General features: G+C 45.5%; 1 long non-coding RNA gene across 1 annotated transcript in view; it reads right to left on the bottom strand.

Annotated features, from left to right (window-relative positions):
• LOC114487730 (uncharacterized) overlaps window positions 1-4,782 on the bottom strand; it is a 49,334-nt gene extending 44,552 nt beyond the window's left edge. The window contains exons 1-2 of the long non-coding RNA XR_008619254.1: window positions 4,704-4,782; window positions 4,016-4,064 (exon numbers count right to left, since the gene is read on the bottom strand). This is a non-coding gene — a long non-coding RNA (uncharacterized lncRNA). The remainder of the gene's footprint in view (window positions 1-4,015; window positions 4,065-4,703) is intronic.
• Window positions 4,783-5,405: the final 623 nt, after the last annotated feature.

The raw sequence follows: 5,405 nt of genomic DNA, 5'->3' as shown, positions 1-5,405 counted from the left end.
TGGGTTCCACATCCCTGGTCAGAGCTCTCGGCCCGCAAGCCGTGCAGCGAACAGCAACAACAAAAAAAGCCACAGCATCCCCTCTATCCAATGAGCCTATTGGTGGGTTGGCAGAATCTGGGGAGAAGCTGGAAGCCCTGTGCTAAGTTCCTTGTCTCTAGCCCAAGTCTGCTGCTTGCCTCCTTAGCTACATAATATCTCTTCCTTTTCCCAGGCAGTGGGCTCAAGGAGCCCTGAGCCAGGCTGAGCACAAGGTCTTAGTCCACCATGATGAATCACAGCCCAACAGCCAAACTTTTTCCCTTTTTTTAAAAAAATTTTATTGAAATATAGTTGATATACAATGTTGTGTTAGTTACAGGTATACAGCAAAGTGATTCAGTTATACATATATATAAATATATGTATTTTTTACATTCTATTCCATTATAGGTTATTACAAGATATTGAGTATAATTCCCTGTGCTATACAGTAGGCCCTTGTTGGTTATCTATTTTATAATCATAGTGTGTATATTTTAATCCCAAACTCCTAACTTATCCCTCTCCCCACCTTTCCTTTGGTAACCATAAGGTTGTTTTCTATGTCTGTGAGTCTATTTCTGTTTTGTAAAGAAGTTCATTTGTATCCTTTTTTTAGATTCCAGATATAGGCGATATCATATGATATTTGTCTTTCTCTGTCTGGCTTACTTCACGTCGTATGATCATCTGTAGGTCCATCCATGTTGATGCAAATGGCATCATTTCATTCTTTTTTAATGGTTACTATATATATATATATACAAAACACATCTTTATCCATTCATCTGTCGATGGACCCTTAGGCAGCTTCCATGTCTTGACTATTGTAAATAGTGCTTCAATGAACATTGGGGTGCGTGTATCTTTTCAAATTATGTTTTTCTCCAGAAATATGCCCAAGAGTGGGATGGCAGGATCATATGGTAGCTCTATTTTTAAGGAACCTCCATCCTGTTCTCCATCGTGGCTCCACCAATTTCCATTCCCACCAACACTGTAGGAGGATTCCTTTTTCTCCACACACTCTCCAGCATTTACTGTTTGTAGACTTTTTGATGATGGTCATCCTGACTGGTGTGAGGTGATACCTCATTGTAATTTTGATTTGCATTTCTCTAATAAGTAGCGGTGTTGAGCATCTTTTCATGTGCCTCTTGGCCATGTGTCTTCTTTGGAGAAATGTCTTTTTAGACCTTCTGCCCATTTTTTTTTTTTTTTTTTAGCCGCTCCGCGGCATGCGGGATCCTCCCAGACCGGGGCGCGAACCCGGTTCCCCTGCATCGGCAGGCGGACGCGCAACCACCGCGCCGCCAGGGAAGCCCTCTTCTGCCCATTTTTTGATTGGGTTGTTTGTTTTTTTGATATGGAGCTTCAACAGCCACATTTGATGCCCGTTCCCATCACACCCTCCTGGCCAAGCGTCAGGCAGACTGGGAAGCAAATATTCCCTTGGAACAGTTTTCTAATGGCTCTATCATCTGAGTCCTGCTGTGCAGACTCCCTCAGGAATAAGAGCATATGCATTGTCTGATCACCTAAATGTGCAGTGTGTATATGTAGTGGTGTGTGTGTGTGTGTGTGTGTGTGTGTGTGTATCGGCAGGCGGACGCGCAACCACCGCGCCACCAGGGAAGCCCTCTTCTGCCCATTTTTTGATTGGGTTGTTTGTTTTTTTGATATTGAGCTTCAACAGCCACATTTGATGCCCGTTCCCATCACACCCTCCTGGCCAAGCGTCAGGCAGACTGGGAAGCAAATATTCCCTTGGAACAGTTTTCTAATGGCTCTATCATCTGAGTCCTGCTGTGCGGACTCCCTCAGGAATAAGAGCATATGCATTGTCTGATCACCTAAATGTGCAGTGTGTATATGTAGTGGTGTGTGTGTGTGTGTGTGTGTGTGTGTGTGTGAGTTCAGAGACCAACGTGAGAGTGCCTTAAGCAAAACAGAAGTTGTATTTCCTTCTCACATAAAAATCAGAGCTGGTAAGAGGTCCAGACCCATGCTTCTTAAATTTTAATATGCACGTGAATCATATGGGGATCTTCTTAAAATTCAGGTTCCTGAGTCACTGGATCTCGGGTGGAGCTGGAGGTTTTGCATTCTAGCAAGCTCCCAGGTGATGGTGAGGCTGCTGGGCTGCAATCCGCACTTGGAGGTGCAAGGCCCTGGAGCACTGATTCTCAAATTTTGCTTCCTTCTACCATCATCTGGGGAGATTAGAAAGCTCCCCATGCCCAGGTCTCACCACATAGGATGAAAGCAGAATCTCTAGGGGTGGGACCCAGGCATTAGCACTTTTGAAAGCTCCCCACACAGCAGTCATAAGTTGATAGCAATGATCAAAATGTGCTGGTCAGGAATTTATGGATTTCCTCCCCTGGCAGTGGAGTAACTTCTGGGTTAGAGCTCTCTCTGCCTCTCCTTTCCTGGGGGAACTCCACTGTCCACTGTTCTCCGTGCTCTTGGCTTTGCCCTCTGAGAGTTTCTTTCATATCCATGAACCTCCTAGGGATCTCAGAGAGTATCCCCTCCTTGGGGTGGCACAGCTTTCACATTCGGCTTCCTCCTGGTGCAGGTTTGGGATCCTAGGGTTACCTTACAATTCAAATATATATAGAATTTTGGAGTCCAGGCTTGTGGTTTCTTGACAATGCAATTCCCTCAAAACTTAGTGTTGACCCTGTAGCTTCAATTGTGCCCCTCAAAAAGATATGTTGAAGTCCTAATGTCTTGTACCTGTGAATGTGATCTTATCTGGAAGCAAGATTGTTGCAGAGGTACAGATGTATTTAGTTAGGATGTCATACTGAAGTAGGGTGGGTCCTTAATCCAATATGACTGGTATCTTTATCAGAAGAGGAAAAGAGATACAGAGAGAGAGACACACAGGGAGAACACCACATGACAATGCAGGCAGAGAGTGCAGGGTTGGGTCTACAAGCCAAAGACAGCCAGCAATACCAGAAGCTGAGAGGAAGGCAAGGAACAGATTCTCCCCTGGAGCTTTCAGAAAGAGCACGGGCTTGCTGATACCTTGATTTTGGACTTCTAACATCCAGGACCGTGAGAGAATAAATTTCTGTTGTTTTCAGCCATTTCACTTTGTAGTAGTTTGTTATGGCAGCCCTAGGAAACTAACAAACACAGTAGGCTTCTGATCTATCTTCTAGTCATTTCCATGGGCAAATAAATACAGCCATGGATTTCGTCTGATGGTACACTGTGCAACAGAGTAACCACTAGCCATATATGGCTATTTAAGCTTAAATGTAAATTAAAATTAAATAAAAATTCCATTCCTCAGTTGCACTGCTCACATTTCAAGTGCTCTGTGGTCACATGTGGTTAGTGGCTACTGCATTAGACATTGCAGATTGTAGAACATTCCCATCAAAACAGAAAGAACTACTGAACACCATTGGTCTAGTGCATCAGTCAGTTTTTTCCTGCAATAATGTTGCATAGCAACCCCAGAATTTCAGTGGATTATAAAAACAAACATTTTTGGTATCCGTGGAACAGCTCAGCTTTAGGTGGCAGGTTGGCTGGACTTGGCTCCAGGCTACAGTTTGTGTTGGGTTTTCTCCACGTGTCTCTCATCCTCTTTAGACTCAGGGCATGTTCTTCTCATGACTAACAGCAGGAGAGTAAGAGGGCAGTCTAAGCCACACAAGCACATTTGAAGCCTCTGCTCAGATCATATCTGGCTAACAGTCCACTGGCTAAAAGTGAGTCCCATGGCCAAGCCCAATATCAATGTCTACGGTGAGAGAGGCCCAATAAACTTACATGGCAGATGGTATGGATGTTCACTCCTCTATAATCCTATTATAGAGGAGTGAAGAACTGGGAACAATAATCCAATCTACATCGCCTATACATAGTGCTTTTCCCCCCCCTTAAAAGGTAATACTTTCACACGGTTAAAAAATAAAAAGTATATGAAAAAGTATGCAGTGAAAAAGTCTCCCACACCTGACACACTCACCTTGTCCCTTTCCTTGACAGGCAAACTCTTTTCTTAGTTTCTTGTCCATCTGCATGAAAATACAAGCAAAAACATATATATTTTCTCCCCACCCCCTTTCTTAAAGGGAGTTCCCTATAAACTGCACTGCCTTATTTTTTTACATATATATCTTGGAGATTTTTCCTTATTAGTATACTTAGGTGTAGTTCTTAAACTTACATTCACTTATTTTTACTCTGTTCTGCTCCTCCCCACTTTCTCAGTTTAATGATGGATTCCTTCAGATGTCTGAGAAAATGGCTTGTATTGAAAGGCAACACTTTTAATCTGATTTTGCCACTAACTGGCTCCCTATTTGGCCTAGAAGTGCTCCTAGAGGTTCTTCAGAAGGTTTGGGGGTCTCATCTCTTGCTAAGGATATTTATTTACAACCACCTTTTATAATTAACTTGCTTTTATCTCTCAAAGTGTTCCAGAGCTGGGAGGGTAGAGTCAAGGCAGCTGCTCTAATTCTTGCAATCCCCTTGGCTGGTGGAAAGGGGGAAATAGGGCAAGGGAGAGCGTGCCCAGTCCTTTTAGAGCTAAAATTAAGGCGGGGGGGTCCCGGTCACATTACCTCCACTCCCACCCTCATTGGCCAGAACTGAGTCACATGATCACAACAAGCTAGAGGACCATGCAGGGGAAGAAAAAAGAGAATACGCACATAGTAGGTAACAATTAGCAGTCCTTTTCTCAGCGTTTCAGGTCTGTGAGAGAGTACAGTCTGTAGGTCTTAATAAATAAATCTATTTTAAAACTTTATATTGTATTATAAAATATAACACACGTGCAGAAAAGTGCACAAATCGTAAAGAGGACGGTTTGATGAATTTTCACAAAGTGAACACGCCTGAGTAGCGAGCTCCTTGGTCAAGAAATTGAGCGGTCGGTACCCCCGAGTTTGTTTCCTTGACAGCAAGGCTAACGGCGACGTAATCATGTGGGGGCAGAGCCAAGGGCGGTTGAAGATGATACCCGGCAATTAGGACGTGGCTAAACGGAACAGGGAGCGCCGCGGAGCTCAGTTCTGGAGGCCAGGAAGGGGCTGGGCCCTTGGCGTTACGCACTCGGGGCGGGGCTTGCTGGCCCAGAGTGCCGGCTACAGCGAAGGGACGTGGTCAGGTAGGATGTTGGGGGCGAGGTTAAGCCACAGCCAGGGAGGGCGGGGCCTAGCGCTCCCGAAGGCGGCCTGGGCCACCAGGGGAGAGGTGAAAAAGCCGTCCAGGCTTAGAGAGGAGAGGAGGCTTGGAGACCCCCTTATGATGCGCAGGGGCGGAGTCTCGCGCGATCTGGGCGGGCGCTGCGTCGGGGGCGGGGCTTCGCGCCGTTTGGGCGGACGCTGCGGCGAGGGGCGGGGCCAGCGCGC

This window comes from Physeter macrocephalus, chromosome 14 (assembly GCF_002837175.3).
Source record: "Physeter macrocephalus isolate SW-GA chromosome 14, ASM283717v5, whole genome shotgun sequence".
Classification (NCBI taxonomy): domain Eukaryota; kingdom Metazoa; phylum Chordata; class Mammalia; order Artiodactyla; family Physeteridae; genus Physeter; species Physeter macrocephalus.
The sequence above is the reverse complement of the archived record's forward strand: the minus strand, read 5'-3'. Positions and strand labels throughout refer to the sequence as shown.